This window comes from Leucoraja erinacea, chromosome 10 (genome assembly GCF_028641065.1).
Source record: "Leucoraja erinacea ecotype New England chromosome 10, Leri_hhj_1, whole genome shotgun sequence".
In the NCBI taxonomy this organism is placed as follows: Eukaryota; Metazoa; Chordata; class Chondrichthyes; order Rajiformes; family Rajidae; genus Leucoraja; species Leucoraja erinaceus.
The window spans coordinates 5,649,608-5,673,316 of record NC_073386.1 but is presented as its reverse complement, the minus strand read 5'-3'; positions in this window follow the sequence as shown (position 1 = coordinate 5,673,316).

Here is a 23,709-nt window from a genome sequence, read left to right as displayed (position 1 = left end):
GTGCACTTCAGGATGTGATTCTGAAATTGCGTTCTAAAAATAATAATTTGACCTTAATTAAATAAATGCTAATGAAACATTTGAGCAATTGTAAGCAGATGTTCGGTGACATTATGTCAAAGACAGCTGGTAAGCGTTTGGTTTCACTGAGGCGATCTCCTCCAGAAATCAGAGGTTAGAAGCAAAGCACCCCAGCCACAGAGCCGTGGAACCGGGGAGCGCGGAAACGGGCCCTTTGGCTCAACTTGTCCATGCCAACATGGATGGCCAACCCATGCTGGTCCCACCAGCCTGCGTTTGGCCCATATCCCACCAAATCTTTCCTATCCATCTTGGACGAAGGCACGGAAAACCTCCTAGAAATAATGGAAAATATCAACAGCGATGTTTTCTGTACGGTGGCACAGCGGTAGAGTTGCTGCCTTACTGCGCCACCCCCTCCCCCCCCCCCCCCCCCCCTCCCCCCCCCCCCCCCCCCCCCCCCCCCCCCCCCCCCCCCCCCCCCTGGTTCCGATCCCTGGGACTCTGACTGGGACTGCTGCCTGTACAGAGTTTGGATGTTCTCCCTGTGACCTGCGTGGGGTTTCACCGGGATCTCCAGTTTCCTCCCACACTCCAAAGAGGTACGTATAGGTTTGTGGGCTAATTGGCTTGGTATAAATTGTCCCTAGCGTGTGTAGGATAGCGTTGGTGTGCGGAGATCGCTAGTCGATGCAGACTCGGTTAGTCGAAAGGCCTGTTAGAAACATAGAAATTAGGTGCAGGAGTAGGCCATTCGGCCCTTCGAGCCTGCACCGCCATTCAATATGATCATGGCTGATCATCCAACTCAGTATCCCGCACCTGCCTTCTCTCCATACCCCCTGATCCCCTTAGCCACAAGGGCCACATCTAACTCCCTCTTAAATACAGCCAATGAACTGGCCTCAACTACCCTCTGTGGCAGACAGTTCCAGAGATTCACCACTCTCTGTGTGAAAAAAGTTCTTCTCATCTCGGTTTTAAAGGATTTCCCCCTTATCCTTAAGCTGTAACCCCTTGTCCTGGACTTCCCCAACATCGGGAACAATCTTCCTGCTTCTAGCCTGTCCAACCCCTTAAGAATTTTGTAAGTTTCTATAAGATCCCCTCTCAATCTCCTAAATTCTAGAGAGTATAAACCAAGTCTATCCAGTCTTTCTTCATAAGACAGTCCTGACATCCCAGGAATCAGTCTGGTGAACCTTCTCTGCACTCCCTCTATGGCAATAATGTCCTTCCTCAGATTTGGAGACCAAAACTGTACGCAATACTCCAAGTGTGGTCTCACCAAGACCCTGTACAACTGCAGTAGAAACTTCCTGCTCCTATACTCAAATCCTGTTTACAATGAAAAAGCTAACATACCATTCGCTTTCTTTACTGCCTGCTGCACCTGCATGCCTACCTGTCAACCCCCCCCCCTGTCTTCCCCCCAGCCCTGGATCCCCTTTCCGCCCCTGCCTCCCACCCCATCAGCCGTTGCATACAACTCATAATCCCCTTCCCACCCAAACCACCCCCTTCCCCAGGTTCCTTCCCCTGCAACTGCAGGAGATGCGACACCTGTCGCTATACCTCCTCCCTCGACTCTGTCCAGGGACCCCAAGGTTAGTTTTCAGGTTAGGCAGAGGTTCACTTGCACCACCTCCAACCTCATCTACTGTATCCGTTGTTCAAGATGTGGACTCTTATACATCGGCAAGACCAAACGCAGACTGCGCGATCGTTTTGCGGAACACCTTCGCTCAGCCCGCCTGAAGCAACCTGATCTCCCGGTCTGAAGAAGGGTCTCGACCCGAAACACCCATTCCTTCTCTCCAGAGATGCTGCCAGTCCCGCTGAGTTACTCCAGCTTTTTGTTGTCTATCTTCTGATCTCCCAGTTGCTAAACACTTTAATTCTCCTTCCCATTCCTACACAGACCTTTCTGTCCTCCGTCTCCTCCATTGTTAGAGTGAGGCTAAATGCAAATGGGAGGAACAGCATCTCATATTTCGCTTGGGCAACTTACAGCCCAGTGGTATGAATAATGATTTCTCTCACTTCAGGTAGCCCCGGCATTCCCCCTCTCTCTCTCTCTATCCCTCCCCGACCCAAGTCCCACCAGCTTCTCATTTTCACCCAACAAACAACTAACAATGGCCTCTTCCCTTTATCATCGTTACTTTTTTGCATATCTTTCATTCATTATCCTTTCTCTCTCTACATCATCGTCTATATCTCTTGTTTCCCTTATCCCCAACCAGTCTGAAGAAGGGTGCAACAGCATCTATTGAGCGAAGGAAATAGGCAACGTTTCGGGCCAAAACCCTTCTTCAGACTGAACTGAAGAAGGGTTTCTACCCGAAACGTTGCCTATTTCCTTCGCTCCACAGATGCTGCTGCACCCGCTGAGTTTCTCCAGCTTTTTTTTGTGTACCTTCGATTTTCCAGCATCTGCAGTTCCTTCTTAAACACAACAGTCTGAGGAAGGGTCTCGACCCGAAACATCTCCCATTCCTTCTCTCCAGAGGTGCTGCCTGTCCCGCTGAGTTACTCCAGCTTCTTGCCTCTATCTTCAGCTCAAACCAGCATCTGCAGTTCTTTCTTATACATAAACAAGTCGTCCTTTCTCATGTGAGATTCAATCAAAGAAAGACTTCTTCATGTAAAGGCTTCTGTTTCACCTGATGGAACACTTGTCTGCCATCCAGGAGTATTAATTAAACCTGGAATAGGAGGCATCATAAATCTTTTCATTTAGGACTGAATCAGGTAAACATGGTAATCAACCACCTGAGGTTATTTTCATCTGATTTCTGCCAGTTTTCAATTTTGGAAAAATAAAAGTGCATTTCACACAAAGATTATTTGTCTGAATTTGGAAGAGGTCTCGAATTGATTTTGTGTGCAGATATTATCATTTCACGCACACATGCACCGCGCTCCGACATTTCAGTTGCTTTTTTATGTAACCCACCCAGCTGTCTGCCTGACTATTAATGTGGCTTACAGGCATAATTAAAAACCGTTCCATCCCCGGGTCCCTTCACAAACAATTAACAGACGTTCTGAAGGAAGGGGTGTGAGCATGTGCTCCAAGTTACTGGTACCTTCGATGCTGTGTGCAGTTTCTGACTGACTGCTGTGCGCAAGTTCTGCAGCATATTTCAACGACTTGGATGGTGATGCATACAGGAAGCGGCAGAGTATCTTTTCGCAGGAGAATTCCGTTTTAAATCAGACTAAAAGATATGGCGCGGAAACAGGCCCTTCGGCCCACGCCACATGTTCTCGCCCGTCCTGTGCATTCCCACTTTCTCATCTATTCCCAACACACCAGGGCGCCAAATCAGCGGGTGAGGCAGCATCTATGGAGCGAATGAAAAAGGCAACGTTTCGGGCCGAAACCCTTCTTCAGAAACCCTCCTGAAGAAGGGTTTCGGCCAGAAATGTTGCCTATTTCCATTCGCTCCGTAGATGCTGCTGCACCCGCTGAGTTTCTGCAGCATTTTTGTCTACCTTCGATTTTCCAGCATCTGCAGTTCCTTCTTAAACATTAGGGTGCCATCTTTTTTTTACAGAGGGCAGAAGCGGTAGAGTTACTACCTTATAGCGCCAGAGACCCGGGTTCGATCCTGACCACGGAGTGCTGTCCGTACAGAATTTACACCTTCTCCCCGGGACTGTGTGGGTTTCTCTGGGTGCTCTGTTTCCCTACCACATTCCAAAGGTGTGCAGGTTTGTAGGTTAATTGGCTTTTATAGAATGGCTCTAAGAATCTCTGCAATCTGGATGGAACTAGTGTACGGGCACTGGTCCGCATGGACATGGTGGACCTGTTTCCATGTTGTTTCTCATAAACTAAAACTAAAACTAAAAAGAGGCCAATTAACCTACAAACCCACGTGTCTTGTGTGGGAAGGAACTGCAGATGCTGGTCTACACCGAAGATTGACACAAAATGCTGGAGTAACTCAGCGAGTCAGGCAGCAGGTCTGGAAAAAAAGGAATGGGTAACGTTTCGGGTCGAGACCCTTCTTCAGGTTGCGAGTCCCAGCCCGCAACGTCACCTATGTGGCCCTTGTGGCTAACGGGATCAGGGGGTATGGAGAGAAGGCAGGTACAGGATACTGAGTTGGATGATCAGCCATGATCATATTGAATGGCAGTGCAGGCTCGAAGGGCCGAATGGCCTACTCCTGCACCTATTTTCTATGTTTCTTTGTTTCTATGTTTCTATTCCTTTTCTCCAGAGATGCTGCCCGACCCGCTGAGTTACTCCAGCATTTTGTCTCTACCTGCATGTCTTGTTTCCTTTGCACTTTGAACTTGCCCTGCATCCATTAAAAAAATATATATTAAAAAAAAAATATCGATCTCTCGAACCATACTCATCACGAGATACAGTTTTTTTTTATTTTTTGCATTTGTAGACACACCACACACACACACACACACACACACACACACACACACACACACACACACACACACACACACACACACACACACACACACACACACACACACACACACACACACACACACACACACACACACACGACGAAGGGCCACTGCCTTCCTCAGCATTTTTCACGTGACCATCCCGATTGGAAATCAAGATTATAAAGGGAATCCTTGTTCTGCCCCAAATTAGGTTGGGAGTCCATTGAGTGAGTGATGAGTTCCCGAGGCTGGGTGATGGCAGCAGTCTGAAGACAACAGAGAGATGTTTTTAACATGGTCATTACAGCCAGAGGGGGTTTCAAACCTGCTTCTGTTTGACAACTCGGAGATAGTGGTGACGGCCTGTATTCTTCTGCGAGAGACATACTGTCTGGCATTAGAAAAGGAAACTTTCTTCTTCTCCCCACTGATAGAGTTTTATTGTCATAATTGGCAAAAGGAAATCTCAAAGTCATCCACCTAATGTTTTTGAAGAACGAGTGAACAAAGGGTTCATTGTTGCAGTTCTCTGGGTCACTTTACTGTATAAGGGGAAATGAATTGGATTTGTAACGTCTGCAATGGGATGAATTGACTCAACAGTCCCGTCTCCCTAATCTTTTCCTTCACAAATGTCGGAAGATCTTTATTTTACTAAATTTTACTTGTGCGGTTAAATAGTTCTCGTTCAGTTTAGAGATACAGCTTGAAAATAGGCCTTTCGGCCTGCCGAGTCCATGCTGGCCAGCGATTCCTGTACACTAGCACTAGCACTATCCTGCGCACAGTTTTCAGTTTTTACTGAAGTCAATTAGCCCAGTGATTGCCAACCTGGGGCCATAACATGGCAAATTTCAGGGGGGCCATAGAAACATTTTGGGATTTAGGGGGCCACAGGTTCAATGAAGGGGGTCACAGAGCTACCACCCTGTTGCCTCCTAAATTTCAGTTCTAATAAATTAAAATCTATGTATTTGAAATGAATGTTTAATGTATGATTATAAATGGTTGTTTTACTGAACCTACAAAATATTTCTGATGTTTGTGGAATAGAATAAAAGAGAATATATGTACAATTAATAGACACTGATATTTTTATGGAAGGTATTATAATATTGAAGTACTTTTTTTCCGCTAATAATGTCAGGGGGGGCCACAGAAAAATTAAAAGATCCCAAGGGGGCCATGAGCTAAAAAAGGTTGGGAATGGAGTATGGAGAGAAGGCAGGTACAGGATACTGAGTTGGATGATCAGCCATGATCATATTGAATGGCGGTGCAGGCTCGAAGGGCCGAATGGCCTACTCCTGCACCTATTTTCCATGTTTCTATGAACCACTGAATTAACCTACAAACCTATGTAAGAAAGAAATGCAGATGCTGGTTAAAATCGAAGGTAGACACAAAATGCTGGAGTAACTCAGCGGGTGGAGCGGTTGTTAGCAAATACACCTAGTGGTCCCAAACATACCCAAGAATGTCAATTGTAGTGAAATCTTAGGGATTGTAACATCCAGTCCAATATGGAGAGAAGGAAGGGGTGGCGTTTCAGGTTGAGAGTCCCAACCCGACCCGACCGGAAACGTCACCTATTGAATATGTGTGTTATGATTGTGTTTATAATTTGTTTGGTTGTTTTGTTGTTTGTCTTTTGCACAAAAGTCCGCGAGCATTGCCACTTTCATTTCACTGCACATCTCGTATGTGTATGTGACAAATAAACTTGACTTGACTTGACTTGACTTCCTTTTCTCCAGAGATGCTGCCTCACCCGCTGAGCATTTTGAACCTACAAACATGTATGTCTTTGGAGTGTGGGAGGAAAGCACAGCACCCAGAGGAAAGCCAGGCAGGCCACGGGGAGAAGGTACAAAACTCTGTACAGACAGCACCCATAGTCATGATTGAACACAGGTCTGTGATGCTGGAAGGCAGCAACTCTACCGCTGCACAGTATAAGACAGTAAAAAACCTCTAACAAAAAACCATCTAAGAAAATGACAGTGAATAAAATGATAGATATATTCTTGATTGGTGAGAGTGTCAGGATTTATGGGGAGAAGGCAGGAGAATGGGGGAAGATAGATCAGCCATGATTGAAAGGTGGGCGGTGGGCCGAATGGCCTAATTCTGTTCCTATCGCTTATTAACATTAACTTATTGAGGGGGAAGAAAATCCCAGAGTGCACATGATGGCAATGTATTTTGAAGTTCCACAGACCTAAGGGCGAACAGCAATTCATTCAGCATCAAAACTCTGCAGATTTGTCACGGAGACAATTGTTATAGAGTCACACAGCTCAGAAACGGGCCCTTCGACCCGCCAAGTCCATACTGACCATCAAGCAGCCATTTAGAATCTCTCCACTATTGACCCCAAGATTCCCATCAACCGAAAGCAGGGGAATCAAGAACCTGAGGGCAAAGGTTTAAGATGGGAGGAGAAACAATGTAAGACTAGAAGATACAGGAGCCTGAAAACTACAACGACCAGGTTCAGGAATAGCTACTTCCCCACAGCCATCAGGCTATTAAACCTGGCTCGGACAAAACTCTGAACATTAATAGCCCATTTACTGTTTATTTGCACTTTATCAGTTTATTTATTCATGTGTGTATATATTTAGATAATGGTATATGGACACACTGATCTGTTCTGTAGTCATGCCTACTATGTTCTGTTGTGCTGAAGCATAGCAAGAATTTCATTGTCCTATCAGGGACACATGACAATAAACTCTCTTGAATCTTGACTTAACCTGACATTATTCACTCAGAGACAATAAACAATAGGTGCAGGAGTAGGCCATTCGGCCCTTCCAGCCAGCACCGCAGGGTGGTGGGTGTTTGGAGGAATTGCCTGAGGAGGTAGTTGAGGCAGGTAGAGCTGCTGCCTTTACTGCCAGCACCAGAGTCCTGGGTTCGATCCTGACCACAGGTGCCGCCTGTACGGAGTTTGTACGTTTTCCCCGTGATCTGCGTGGGTTTTCACCGGGATCGCGCACGCTCCAAAGACGTACAGATTTGTAAAAAGAATTTTGCTGTCGCGCTCACGTGACAATAAGTCACCGTTGAACCATTGAAACCCACGCAGATACAGGGAGAACGTCGCAAACTTCACACATACAGCACCCGCGGTCACAATCGAACCTGGGCTTCCGGCACTGCATGGCAGCAGGTCTACCCGCTGCCCCACTGAACTTCCCCTTGCTCATTTCTACACATAGTTGACCACATGATTGAACATAAGTTCCTAAATTCATAAGTGATAGGAGCAGAATCAAAGTCAAAGTCAATTTTATTCGTCACATACACCCGAAGGTGCAGTGAAATGAATTTGCCAGCAGCGATACACTTAAAAAAACCCACAATACGCAATAGAATTTAACACAAACATCCACCGCAACATTCTTCGCTGTGGTGGAAGGCAACAAGTTTCAGCTAGTCCTCCTCTTTTATAAGGTCATTCGGTGCATCAAGTCCACTCTGCCATTCAATCGTGGCCGATTTATCTTTCCCTCTCAATCCCATTCTCCTGCCTTCTCCCCATAACCCCTGACCCCCATACCAATCAAGGGGGACATGGAGAAAGAAGTTAAATATTGGAGTTAACAAATATATTGTAATGCCAGTTTGAATCATCGTAAAAGGGGTGTGTAAAAGGGCTTTGTAATTAACTTAAAGCTGTCGTGAGCAACATCATTGCTTTGGATCAACAGCTAATCTTCTCTGAAGAAGGGTTTCGGCCCGAAACGTTGCCTATTTCCTTTGCTCCATAGATGCTGCTGCACCCGCTGAGTTTCTCCAGCTTTTTTGTGTACCTTTGATTTTCCAGCATCTGCAGTTCCTTCTTAAACAGCTAATCTTCTATGTTGAGGAAGGAACCACAGATGCTGGTTTACACCAAAGATAGACATGAAATGCTGGAGTAACTCAGCGGGACCGGCAGCATCTCTGGAGAGAAGAATTGGGTGACGTTTCGGGTTGAGACCCTTCTTCAGACTGAGAGTCAGGGGAGAGGGAAACGAGAGATACGGAAGGGTAAGGTGTGAAAACGAGAAATCAAAGGGAATGAGGTTCAAGGAAAATGTAGAACAGATCTTTGTTAGCTAGGGGAAGGTGACAACGAGGCATACAATGTAGAATTGTATCTTGTATAAGAAGAAACTGCAGGTGCTGGTTTAAATGGAAGATAGACACCAAATGCTGGAGTAACTCAGCGGGACAGGCAGCATCTCTGGAGAGAAGGAATGGGATCACGTTTCGGGTCGAGACCCTTCATCAGGCTGGTTTTAGGAGGGAAACGAAAGGTAGACGAAAGGTAGAATCTGTCTGAAGAAGAGCCTGGAAATATAGAAACAAGGAGTTTCCGACCTGCAGGTTAATACACAAATGGACACAAAGTGCTGGAGTAACTCAGCAGGTCAGGCAGCATCGCTGGAGAGAAAACATGGATAGATGATGTTTTGGGTCAGGATTCTTCAGACTGATTGCAGTACACTTTTAGGTAGACAAAAATGCTGGAGAAACTCAGCGGGTGAGGCAGCATCTATGGAGCGAAGGAAATAGGCGACGTTTCGGATCGAGATCCATCTTCAGACGTTTAGCTGTGTTATCTCCTCTTAAAATCAGTCAGAAGAAGGGTCCCGACCAAAAACGTCACCCATCCATGTTCTCCAGAGATGCTGCCGGACCTAGACACAAAATGGCTGGAGTAATACAGCGGGTCAGGCAGCATCTCTGGAGAACAAGGATGGGTGACGTTTTGGGTCAATAGACAATAGACAATAGGTGCAGGAGTAGGCCATTCGGCCCTTCGAGCCAGCACCGCCATTCAATGTGATCATCCCCAATCAGTACCCGTTCCTGCCTTCTCCCCATATCCCCTGACTCCGCTGTATTTAAGAGGGGAAGGGACCCGGGTTCTTTGTTGAAGAAGGGGTCGGGACCCTTCTTCAGGCTGAAAATAGAGGGGAGGAAACAGGAAGTAGGAAAAGGCCAGAACAAATCAGGGGCACAAAGAGGTGACCAAGGAAGAAGGTTTGGTGCTGCCTGACCTGCTAGGTGACTCCAGCACTCTGTGTCCTTAAGTGCTGGCAATGCTCAGCAGGTCAGGTCACATCTGCGGGAAGCAAAAGCAGAGTTAATGTTTTTCTTGGCACGGCGATAAAACACGGAGAGACAGCAGGTCCAGAAGTGACATTAGCATCTTTCAATCAGAGGAATTAAGTTGTTGGAATGTGAGAGGATATCACTGAAGGCAAGACACAAGTAAAGTATAGACTGTTAATCCTTCCAGAGCAACATTGGATAAAATAAAACAGATGAAGTGCATGCCTGAGGTAGTCAAAGGCACTCTATAAATAAAAGTTTCCATATCCATTAATTATCTTTTCTTAACCCAATTAATGGTGTCGAGGTTTGTGAACAATAGATTAAATCCATCTGCAATACATAGGTAATGGTTAAAATAAGGTGTGTCTTTTGAATATTCATGAAACTTCATGCAAGGAACTAATGCCTTTCATGTTCTCTTCATTTTTAAATGGATCTGTCAAGCTCAGCGTTTATTAACATTCGTTCATTAGTCCTTGACAGAGTCACCACGTCTGATTCAACCGCAGTAATAAAAGGAACCATTTTAGGCTATTTGGAATGGTGTATGGTAAATAATCAAACTCATTAGTTTAGTTTAGAGATACAGCGCGGAAACGGGCCGGTCCACGCCGACCAGCGATCCCCACACACTAACACTATCCTGCACACACTAGGGGTAATTTACATTTATAGCAAAGCCAATTAGCCTACAAACCTGTACGTCTTTGGAGTGTGGGAGGAAACCGGAGATCCTGGAAAAAAAACCCCACGCAGGTCACGGGGAGAAGGTACAAATTGTGTACAGGCAGCACCCGTAGTCAGGATCGAACCCGGGTCTCTGGCGCTGTAAGGCAGCAGCTCGACAGCTGCGCCACCGTGCTGCCCCATGTATTTGGTCAAATTGCCCCGTGCAATTTGGGTACATTGTTGCTTCCTCAGCCTGAAGTCAATGGTTTTAAAAACACATTTTATTCCACTACGAGTGGCGTTTATACACCAATCCATTTGATCACATGATTTCGAGTGTTTGCAATAAAAGCTGTGAGTGAGCCAAGCAGAGGATTAAAATTTAGCCTTAGCGAGGTTTTAGAACATAGAACATAGAACAGTGCAGTACAGGAACGGGCCCTTCGACCCACAATGTTTGGGCCGTACATGATCCTAAGTTAAACCAATCTCATCCGCCTGGACATGATCCATATCCCTCTCTATTTGCATCTTGATGTATAATCACCATCACTGATTGTCGCATACATTAGGAGGGTCATGTGCAAAGTCGCGATGAAATATTAAACTGACCTAGAAGTCAGCGTCTTAATGTCGATTGTTTCCAGTTTGGTCTTGAAGGTCTAGACGTCGGGTGCAGTGCGAATGCCATGGTGGAGATGATTCCATTTGCGAATTGTCTTTGGGTACAGTGAATACTTTAACAGTATTTATTTGTTGGGATGAAGTTGCATTTGAAAACCCCTGATAGCCTGGTCTTTAGTTGACTGGATGAATTAGCAGATTGAAGATGGCTCTTGATGTTGCATGGAATGAACCCGTGCGTTTATCAGTCTGAAGAAGGGTCTCAACCCGAAACGTCACCTATTCATCGCTCCATAGATGCTGCCTCACCTGCTGAGTTTCTCCAGCATTTTTGTCTACCTTCGATTCTTTACAGATGGTCGTCAGGCGTAATTTGGTCTTACAGTCTTGAAGAGTTTCCCACTCTAGATCAGCAAGAGTTTTAGTGATGCTGGACACCCTGCTGAAATCACCGACTGTAAACCTTGCAGCTCCATTTTGAATTCTTTCTAACGTGTCCCATTGGGATCCAATACCACGGAGCAATACTCAAGTTTGGATCTTGTCAGAGATCTTGTCACAGTAGGCTATAAACTTGTGTTTAAGAAGGAACTGCAGATGCTGGAGAATCAAAGGTACACAAAAAAGCTGGAGAAACTCAGCGGGTGCAGCAGCATCTATGGAGCGAAGGAAATAGGCAACGTTTCGGGCCGAAACCCTTCTTCAGGCTATAAACTTGGTTCTGTTGTTGCAATAATATATATTTCTCTTCAGCAATCCCAGCATTCTGTTAGCCTTGGTGGTTGCTTGGTTGATGTGTGTAGACCATTTCAAATCGCTGCTAAGTTCCACTCCCAGGTGGGGTGATGTTTCACCTCTTCCAGGGTGGAGTGCCCCCATCTTGTACTTCATGGTAACCGGATTCCTCCTGTGTGTGACTCTCATACTGACACACTTAGAAGAATTGAAAGATTCCTTGCACTTCCATGAGCCTAGATGCAAAAGCCTCTTAAATGCCACTATCGTATCTGCCTCCACCACCACCACTGGCCCCCACCGTGTACGCTGTGTAAAACATTTGCCCCGCACATCCCCATTAACATTCCTCCTCTCACTTTATAGCTCTGCCCTCTAGTGCTGGACACTTCCACCCTGGGAAAATGTGTGTGTGACTGTCCACCTTATCTACGCCTCTCATAATTTTATACACAGAGGGACGCTTAGGGAGTGTGGTAAAATGATGAAGCGATGAATTGGTTTAAGGAGGAGAATTCCAGAGTTGCGACCCGCGGGTCACTTTGTGCTCTTTTATGATCATTCAAGTCTCTGCAAGTGATGGAAAAGGCCAGACATATGATTATCAAATTCTCATTTCAAAATGACCAAGTTATATTAACCACTGGTACTAAATTAATTACTGTGATGCTCTCGAAACAACACACTCTTTTCTGGTTTCCCGCAGACACATTTCTACGCTTATTTTTTTTATGTTGCATACGGTGGCGATACGATACGATCAAACTTTATTTTTCCCCAGGAGGGAAATTGATCTGCCAATAGTCATAAAACACAAGATACATAAAAGATGAAATTAAAGTGACAAGTGGAAAGGATTGGGGCATGTGCAACGATTGGGAGAGGGTAGAGGTGGAGAGAGGGGGGGGGGGGGGGGGGGGGGGGGGGGTGAACGGGGGTCAGTCTACCCCACGACAGAAGGGGGAGGAGTTGTACAGTTTGATAGCCACAGGGAGGAAGGATCTCCTGTGGCGTTCTGTGCTGCATCTTGGTGGAACCAGTCTGTTGTTGAAGGTGCTCCTCAGGTTAAATGCAGCAGCCAATAGAAATGGTAATGTTGTGATTCCCTCAACAAACACGCTTAGTTACTGAAAAAAGGGATCCCGGCCTGAAACGTCGTCTGTCCATTCCTTCCACAGATGCTGCCTGCCCCGCTGAGTTCTTCCGGCACTTTTGCCTTAAGATTCCAACATCGCACTCTCTTAGCTTAGTTACTATGCCGCTGTAATTGACAGAGTATAGATTAGTTTGGTTTTGTTTATTGTCACGTGTAACGAGGTACATTGAAAAGCATTTGGTTGCATGCTAACCAGTCAGCTGAAAGACTATATATGATTACAATCGAGCAGATAGACACAAAATGCTGGAGTAACACAGCAGGACAGGCAGCATCTCTGGAGTGAAGGAATGGGTGACGTTACGGGGCGAGACCCTTCTTCAGACTGAGCAATCGAGCCGTCCACACTGTACAGATACAGGATAAAGGGAATAATGTTTAGTGCAAGATAAATTCCAGTAAAGTCTGATTAAAGATAGACCAAGTGTCTCTAATGAGGTAGATGGCAGCTCAGGACTGCTCTCTGGTTGTGGTAGGATGGTTCAATTGCCTGATAACAGCTGGGAAGAAACAGTCCCTGAATCTGGAGGTGTGCGCTTTCACACTTCTGTGCCTCTTGCCTGATGGGAGAGGGGAGAAGAGGGAGTGGGACCCATCCTTGGAGGGCACATCATCGGAGGACGTACACTCCATTGAGGATAAATGGGGATCCTGTGGATAGGGTGAACTGTTTTAAATATCTGGGAGTCCACATCTCCGAGGATATGACATGGGCATCACACGCCTCAGCACTCGTGAGTAAGGCAAGGCAGCGCCTTTACCACCTCAGGCAATTGAGGAAATTCAGAGCGTCTCCGAGGATCCTCCAGTGCTTCTACGCAGCGGCGGTGGAAAGCATCTTGTCCGGGAACATTACCATCTGGTTTGGGAATTGCTCTGCCAAGGACAAGAAGGCTCTGCAGAGAGTAGTGCGTTCGGCCGAACTTCACTTGCCCCCTGCAGGAACTATACATCAGGAGGTGCAACTCCAGTGCCAACAATATCATGAGAGATCCCTTCCACCCCTGCAATGGACTATTCCAGCCGCTACAGTCAGGCAAACGCCTCCGTTGCCATGCGGTGAGAACGGAGAGGCTGAGAAGGAGTTTCTTCCCAGAGGCCATTCGGACTGTAGACACCTATCTCACCAGGGACTAACTCTACTGAACGTTTTTCCTTCCATTATTTATTATGTAAAAGAATATGTGTGTTATGATTGTGTTTATAATTTGTTTGGTTGTTTGTCTTTTTGCACAAAAGTCCGCGAGCATTGCCACTGTCATTTCACTGCACATCTCGTATGTGTATGTGACAAATACTTGACTTGACTTGAATTAATATTTAACTATCCTCCATTCTTGACATTATTTTTCTGGGGGGGAAACGACCCAGAAGTTGCTATAGATTCCATTTCCTTTACCCTTCGGACGGACCAGAGATGTTGCTATAGATTCCATTTCCTTTATTCTTCGGACGGACCCTGACCGAGAAATCTTTGGGAACAATAGCGAGAAAAAAGGGGGTGTGAAGTCAAAAGTCACATTAACATGGTGTTCATATGATCTTTGGTGTTAACCAATTTTGCACACATTTCTGGGTGTTTAACATTGCATGCACATACTGGTGTGAGATTTTTTATATCACAAGGGCAGCACAGTGGCACAATGGTGGAGTCGTTGCCTCACAGCGCCAGCGGACCGGGTTTGATCCTGACCTCGGCTGCTGTCGGTACGGAGTTTGCACGTTCTCCCTGTGACCGCGTGGGTTTCCTCCGAGATCTTCGGTTTCCTCCCACACTCCAATGACGTACAGGTTTGTAGGTTACTGGCGTGGAGGCCAAATCACTGGATGGATTTAAGAGAGAGTTAGATAGAGCTCTAGGGGCTAGTGGAATCAAGGGATATGGGGAGAAGGTAGGAACAGGGTACTGATTGGGGATGATCAGCCATGATCACATTGAATGGCGGTGCTGGCTCGAAACTCCTGCATCCATTGTCTATTGTCTATTGTCTATTGACTTGAAACGTTGTCTGTCCATTTCTCTCCACGGATGCTGCCTTGTCCAGCTGTTTATTATTTTTTTGCCAAAGATTGCAACATGTGTAGACTCTTGCGATCTATAGAGATCCATGTTCTTCAGAGGTACGGCCTCACCTGCTGAGTTACTCCAGCAATTTGTGACTTTTTCATCTCTTTTTTTAGTTTTCACTGCTTTGTTTCAGATTACACTTCCAGTAAGTTAGTCATTCATTTACATTAGTTTAATGTGCTTTAACGGATGTTACTTTTAACGACTTTATAAATAATTGGAATTTTTAAATTAATTAAGCATACCTCAAGTGACTCTAAATGTCACTGATTATCAGAAATATTTAGAAGCAGCAAATGTCACAAAGTGCTAGAGTAACTTAGCGGGTCAGGCAGCATCTCTTTAGAATAATAAAGCCCCTGTCCCACTTAGGAAACCGGAACGGAAACCTCTGGAGACTTTGCGCCCCACCCAAGGTTTCCGTGCGGTTCCCGGAGGTTTTTGTCAGTCGCCGTACCTGCTTCCACTAACTGCAACCTCCGGCAACCACCTGCAACCTCCGGGAGCCGCACGGAAACCTTGGGTGGGGCGCAAAGTCTCCAGAGGTTTCCGTTCAGGTTTCCTAAGTGGGACAGGGGGCAGTAAGGGTAGTAACGATATGATACGATGGACCTTTACTTATTCCAGGAGGGAAATTGTTCCACCAACACTCATAAAACACAACAAGATACCATGAAGCATGAAACTAAAGTGACAAGTGGAAAAGTCCAGGATTGGGGATGTGCAAAGATTGGGGAGGGAGAGGAGGGAGGTGGAGTCAGTCTACCCCACGACAGAAGGGGGAGGAGTTGAGAGCCATGGGTAAAAAAGGATCTCCTGTGGCGTTCTGTGCTGCATCTTGGTGGAACCAGTCTGTTGTTGAAGGCGCTCCTCAGGTTGACCAGTGTGTCGTGGAGAGGGTGAGCTGTATTGCCCAGGATGCTCCGCAGTTTGAGGAGCATCCTCCCCTCCAAGACCACCTCTAATGAATCCACCCTCAAGACAGAGCCAACCTTCTTGATGAGTTTGTTGATCCGATTGGCATCTGCGGCCTTCGCCCAGCTACCCCAGCACACAACAGCGATGAGGATGGGTGGCAGTGTGGCCCAGTGGTACAGGCTTTTGTACCTTCTCTACCATCCTTTTGTTTGTCCATAATTTGTCTGCTCTGGATTTAGAATTGAAATAACCATATAACCATATAACAATTACAGCACGGAAACAGGCCATCTCGGCCCTACAAGACCATGCCGAACAACTTTTTTCCCTTAATCCCACCTGCCTGCACTCATACCATAACCCTCCATTCTCTTCTCATCCATATGCCTATCCAATTTATTTTTAAATGATACCAACGAACCTGCCGCCACCACCTCCCCTGGAAGCTCATTCCACACCGCCACCACTCTCTGCGTAAAGAAGTTCCCCCTCATATTACCCCTAAACTTCTGTCCCTTAATTCTGAAGTCATGTCCTCTCGTTTGAATCTTCCCTATTCTCAAAGGGAAAAGCTTGTCCACATCAACTCTGTCTAACCCTCTCATCATGTTAAAGACATCTATCAAGTCCCCCCTTAACCTTCTGCGCTCCAGAGAATAATGACCTAACTTATTCAACCTTTCTCTGTAACTTAGTTGTTGAAACCCAGGCAACATTCTAGTAAATCTCCTCTGTACTCTCTAAATAAAATGGAGTTAACTGATGCGTGTGAATGGTGTTGAATGGTCCCCATGCCAGTATGATGAAGATCTTGCTGGAGATAAGTGTTGGGTGTTACCACCACTGTTGAAACTATTTGTCAATATGATTAACAGCGCAAGTCTAGTTTAGTTTAGAGATACAGCGTGGAAACAGGCCCAAGTTCGGCCCACTCAGTCCACGTTGACCACTGATCACTACCCATACACTAGTTCTATCCTACAACCCAGTACACAATTTACAGAAGCCAATTAACCTCCAGACCTGCACGACTTTGGAATGGGGGAAGAAGCCGGAGCCACATCAAGTCTACTCCGCCATTCAATCATGGCTGATCTATCTCTCCCTCCGAACCCCATTCTCCTGCCTTCTCCCCATAACTTCTGACACACGTACTGATCAAGAATCTATGTATCTCTGCCTTAAAAATATCCACTGACTTGGCCTCCACAGCCTTCTGTGGCAAAGAATTCCACAGAGTCACCATAGAAACATAGAAAATAGGTGCAGGAGTAGGCCATTCGGCCCTTCGAGCCTGCACCGCCATTCAATATGATCATGGCTGATCATCCAAATCAATACCCCATACCTGCCTTCTCTCCATACCCCCTGATCCCTTTAGCCACAAGGGCCACATCTAACTCCCGCTTAAATCCAGCCAATGAACTGGCCTCAACTACCTTCTGTGGCAGAGAATTCCACAGATTCACCACTCTCTGTGTAAAAAATGATTTTCTCATCTCGGTCCTAAAAGACTTCCCTCTTATCCTTAAACTGTGACCCCCGTGTTCTGGACTTCCCCAACATTGGGAACAATCTTCCTGCATCTAGCCTGTCCAGCCACCATCTGACAAAATACATTTCTCCTCATCTCCTTCCTAAAAGAACGTTCTTGAATTCTGAAGCTGTGACCTCTAATCCTAGACTCTCCCACTGGTGGAAACATCCTCTCCACATCCACCCTATCCAGGGCATTTCACTATTCTGTATGTCTCAAGGAGATATCCTCTCAATTTTGCCAGGACTCGAGGGACTGAGCTATAGGGAGATGTTGAACAGGCTAGAACTATTCCATGGAGCACAGGAGGGTGAGGGGTGATTTTATACAAGTGTACAAAATCATGAGAGGAATAGATCAGGTGGGCAGACAGAGTTTCTTGCCCAGAATAGGGGAATCAAGAACCAGAGGACCTAGGTTTAAGGTGAGGGGGGAAAGTTTGAATAGGAACCTGAGGGGTAACCTTTTCACACAAAGGGTGGTGGGTGTGTGGAACAAGCTGTTGGAGGAGGTAGTTAAGGCAGGTACCATCTCAATGTTTAAGACAGTTGCATGTATAGGACAGGTTTGGAGGGATATGGGCCAAACACAAGCAGGTGGGCCTAGTGTAGATGGGACATGTTGGTCGGCGTGGGCAAGTTGGGACAAAACGGCCTGTTTCCACGCTGTATGACTCTATAACAAGTTAAAAAAACACCAGGCAAGACAATTTTCCCCTCACGTTATGATGGACTGCCACCCCCTGTGGTGCACAGCTGTCACAGAAAGCCTCAGGCATTCCCGTAGCCACTGCCTGCACCTTCTCCAGGGACACGTGGACATCTCTGTGCTCTCAGAAGAAGGGTGGGCAATCAGGGTGGACAGGCCCTCATGCCTCGTTCTGCGAAGGGCCACCCTGGCCCGTCCACGCGACGCGATCCTTGCGCCCCCGGTGTTTTTTTTCCCGCGCTACTAACAAGCAGCAATTAGCGCCTGCAAACTGGCTGCGTCGCAGCACACATGTGGCTCTAAGTGCACCGCGCGCTGTCTCACTTACATTGGCACAGAAGGAGGCGATGCACAGAGGTGCAAAGTAATGTCAGGGAGAGAAACAAAACACTGCAGTGCGGAGCGGAGCACAAGCCTGAATTAGCACCGGCGTAGAGTCCTGACATTGCAAACAATCACGTTCACTTCCTTGGATAAGAAACAGGGTCAAGAGTTTGGTTCAGCCTTGGAGAGTGGACACCAGCACACAAAACTAAAGCCCCCAAGTACCAATTTTCCACAATCCACATTTATTGAAGACGTGGAGCATTTGTTAACATCCTGTTAATATTTGATTTGCCTGAATTGAGCCCTGCTAGGGATTCTCCACACCGTAGAAATATGCGGCAACAATGAAACAGAGGGTGCAATTTGTTATATAACTGAGGGCAATGTATTAATCCCTATCAACAATCATAAAAAGGCACTATATTTCCCCAGTTGACTCTGGTAGTCTATTTAATTCTCTTTCTTGCATGTCATGGTTAATTTAAAGGCTAAATTAAATTAATCTGAGTTATGAAATGTAATCTTTTAAGTCCTTTTCACACATACATCACTTAGAACGAGAGTGGGGGGGGGGGGGGTGGATCGGGGGGGGGGGGGGGAAGAAGGGAATGACGACTCCCGGAACATTAATTTCTCCAACTTTGCCTGCCGCTTTGCAGATAATACTTTGGCCACACATTGCAATGACCAAGATGATTGTTGTGACCTGATTGGAAAGCGAAAAAAAATAAAATAGAATAGGCAGAATGGAAAATTGGAAACAGCAACCTTATCATCTTTCTTTCATTTAGACTTGATTACTATGGGATTATAATGTAATCATAGCTATGTGTCAGAAGTTACCATGGGAACTCTGTTTAACTGTTTATCTAGCTCCAGATCTTAATTCAAGTTTGAACACTATGATTCATTTATATGTAAGAGACCGCGAAGACAAAAATATAAAGGAAACAGATGCTCCCCTTGTGCTGTGATTTTTTTTAAAATTTCATACAAGACCAGATAATTTGATGCGCGGGGAGGAAATGTTATTTTGATGACAATGCGGGACAAGTGGTAAGATGGACGTTACATGCGGAGGAAATTTGTGTGATTGTTGCAAAAGCAATATGCAATTAATTTCTCTTCACAAAACAAAAAAAATCCTCAACAACAGGCCCGAGGAGCAAAATCACAGACTGTGTGTCGGTTTGTAAGCTGCCTTGGAAACCTGGACTATTTATTTACTGAGGCAGAAAGCTGGAGCTGGTCTGAAGTCTGAAGAAGGGCCCCAAACCGAAACGTCACCCATCATCCCTGCTCTCCGGAGATGCTGCCTGTCCCGCTGAGTTACTCCAGCTTTTTTAGTCCATCTTCGGTTTAAAGCAGCATCTGCAGTTCCTCCTTACACATTTAATGAAGCAGTCTGTGCAGCTGGAGTTCCTAATTCCTCCCGGACTTTCAATAGCGTCCAGACTTAATTTTTTTTTAAAAAACAATTTAGTCCTTGTTTTGTTGAAATGAAAGGAGAATTCTATACTACCATGGGAGGGGGGTGGGGGAGGAGGGGGTTTGGGCAAGGGAGAGGAGGGGCTGGAAGCAATTAAAAGGAGCTATGAAGTAAATAAAGTAACCTACACACTTGCTATCAAATAACTGGGGTGTTGAAGAGATGGGACACTCAGCTGCCTGTCAAGACGACTTCACTTTAATGGGTATCATATTTGGCAGGGGATGCAATGTTCAGATCTAAATCTTTCCTCTTAATGCCAAAACCTCTGGGTCCTTTCAACAATACCCAATTCATTAACAAATGCCTCCATTCAGGTGAAAGTGTTTAATTACATGTTTTTTTTTCACATAGAGTTCAGTGTGGAGACCACATTCAGCCGACTTGGCCTATAGTGACGATTGCATTCCATATGTGCTGCCACCCACCCTGACAATAACCTTCACACCCTCACGCCTCTTGCCCGTCACATAGGCAACAAGCTCTCCGCAGTTCTGCCAATGGATTCTACTCCAGCCACTCAGTTGTACGGCAGTTTCCACGCTCTCACCGCTTCCAGCGTGAAGAAACCCCTCCTCAGTTCTTTACCTAGTTCAGAGATCCAGTGCGGAAGAAGGCCCTTTAGCCCACTGACCAGCGATCCCCGCACACTAACACCATCCCATGCACACTAGGGGCAATTTACAGTTGTACATACCAATCCAATGGACCTACAAACCTGTACGTCTTGGGAGTGTGGGAGGAAACCGGAGATCTCGGAGAAAACACACACGGGTCACGGGGAGAACGTACAAACTCTGTACAGACAGCCAGCCCTAGTCTGGATCAAACTCGGGTCTCCAGCGCCATTAGGCAGCAACTCTACCGCTGCGCCACCCTATCTAGCTGGACATAAAATCCTGGGTAGACAAAAGTGCTGGAGAAACTCAGCGGGTGCAGCAGCATCTATGGAGCGAAGGAAATAGGCAACGTTTCGGGCCGAAACCCTTCTTCTGACTGATGTAAGGTGGGGAGAAGAAAGGAAAAATGAAGAGGAGGAGCCAGAGGGCTGAGGGAGAGCTGAGAAGGGGAGGAGACAGCAAGGGTTACCGGAAATTTGGAGAATTCAATGTTTATGCCGCTAGGGTGCAGACTGCCCAAGCGGAATATGAGGTGCTGCTCCTCCAATTTCCAGTGTTACTCGTTCTGGTCATGGAGGAGGCCCAGGACAGAGAGGTCGGATTCGGAATGGGAGGGGGAGTTGAAGTGCTGAGCCACCGGGAGATCAGGTTGGTTAATGCGGACCGAGCGGAGGTGTTCGGCAAAACGATCGCCAAGCCTACGCTTGGTCTCACCGATGTAGATCAGCTGACATCTAGAGCAGCGGATACAATAGATGAGGTTGGAGGAGATGCAGGTGAACCTCTGTCGCACCTGGAACGACTGCTTGGGTCCTGGAATGGAGTCAAGGGGGGAGGTAAAGCGACAAGTTTAGCATCTCTTGCAGTTGCACGGGAAAGTGCCCGGGGAGGGGGTGGTGCTGGAGGGAAGGGTAGCATTGACCAGGGAGTTACGTATGGAGCGGTCTTTACAGAAAGAAGACAGGGGGGAGATGAGAAGATGCAGCGAGTGGTGGGGTCACGTTGGAGGTGGCGAAACTGACGGAGGACTATTTGTTGTATGTGACGGCTAGTGGGGTGAAAGGTGAGGAGTCATAAAATCCTGGAGTAACTCAGCGGGTCAAGCAGTACCTCCGGGGAAAAGGAAAAGGAAAAGGAAAAGGATCAACCCTACCAATGTCTCCACAACGGCGTCCCGTCCCACAGTCTGAAGGACTGTCAGGGAAGACCAATAAGTGTTCGCTAACGATCCCCACATGAGTAGACCACACCACCCTGGCCATGTTCTCATCTTGCTGCCACCATCAGGAAGAAGACAAAGGACCCTAAGAACCTTCACTCCTACAAACTGTACGTCATTATAGTGTGGGACGAAACTGGAGCACCCGGAGATAACCCACGCGGGTCACGGGGAGAACGTATAAACTCCATACAGCCAGCACCCGCAGTCAGAATAGTGAAAGGCTTGGATAGAGTGGGTGTGGAGAGGATGTTTCCACTAGTGGGAGAGTCTAGGACTGGAGGTCATAGCCTCGGAATTAAAGGACGTTCTTTTAGGAAGGAGATGCGGTGAAATTTATTTCGTGAATCTGTGGAATTCTTTGCTACCGATGGCTGTGGAGGCCAGGTCAATGGGTATTTTTAAGGCAGAGATGGATATACTTTCTTGATTAGTACGGGTGTCAGAGGTTATGGGGAGATAGCAGGAGAAAGGGGTTAGGAGGGAGAGATGGGTCAGCCATGATTGAATGGCGGAGTAGACTTGATGGGCCGAATGGCCGAAATCTACCCCTATTCCCTATGACCTTCTGACCCTTTGAAATACTAGATATTTTAAAATGTATTTGCAGATATTTAAAGCTACGTAATCATTTTGCTTCCGGACTTCAAGTGCATGATGTTGTTTAGAGAGGCACTTTGATTGGATCTGTGATCGTGATGGACACTGCATAAATTCTACTTTTTCCTTACTCTGTTTATTGTTCAACACATACAAGGAATTCACAACAACCTGCTTTTCCAAACCCCCCTCCACTAGTCCGGGGGGAAGTTGGAGGAGGAATTTAGAATTTAGAAGATTGAGGGGGGATCTTATAGAAACTTACACAATTCTTAAGGGGTTGGACAGGCTAGATGCAGGAAGATTGTTCCCGATGTTGGGGAAGTCCAGAACAAGGGGTCACAGTTTAAGGATAAGGGGGAAATCTTTTAGGACCGAGATGAGAAAAACATTTTTCACACAGAGAATGGTGAATCTCTGGAACTCTCTGCCACAGAAGGTAGTTGAGGCCAGTTCATTGGCTATATTTAAGAGGGAGTTAGATGTGGCCCTTGTGGCTAAAGGCATCAGGGGGTATGGAGAGGAGGCAGGTGCAGGATACTGAGTTGGATGATCAGACATGATCATATTGGATGGCGGTGCAGGCTCGAAGGGCCGAATGGCCTACTCCTGCACCTATTTGCTATGTTTTTATGAATGTTAGGAAGGAGAAGTCATGTCATAAGGAATAGGAGTAGAACTTGGCCATTGGGCCCATCAAGTCTACTCTGCCATTCAATCATGGCTGATCTATCTCTCCCTCCTAACCCCATTCTCCTGCTTTTCCCCATAACCCCTGACACCAGTACTAAACCAGAAAATTATGCAGCACAGCAGCACAGAAGTAGAGTTGCTTCCTTACAGCGTCGGAGAAACGGTTTCAATCCTGACTATGTGTGCTGTCTGTACGGAGTTTGTACGTTCTCCCCGTGACCTGCATGGATTTTTTCTGGGATCTCCGGTTTCCTCCCACACTCCAAAGACATGCAGGTTTGAGGGTTAATTGACTTGCTATCATTGTAAATTGTCCCTCGTATGTAGATAGTCTAACGTTAGTGCGTGGGTATCGCTGTGGACTCTGTGGGCCGTAGGGCCTGTTTCCATGCTGTATCTCTAAACTAAACTACACTGAACTAAAAAAACATAATTATCTCTGTCTGTGACCTGGGACGGGTGGAAAGCCCAGTGGCAATAAGTAAAAACCATGACAGGGGATGATTAAGAAAGATACAAAATGCTGGAGTAACTCTGCGGGTCAGGCAGCATCTCTGGAGAGAAGGAATTCTGGAGGCTGATTCTCTTCTAGAGAGAGTTAGATAGAGCTCTTAAGGATAGCTGAGTTAAGGGATATGGGAAGAAGGCAGGAACGGGGTACTGATTGTGGATGATCAGCCATGATCACATCGAATGGCGGTGCTGGCTCGAAGGGCCGAATGGCCTACTCCTGCGCCCATTGTCTATTGTCTATTGTCTATTTTCTGCTGAATGGGTGAGGT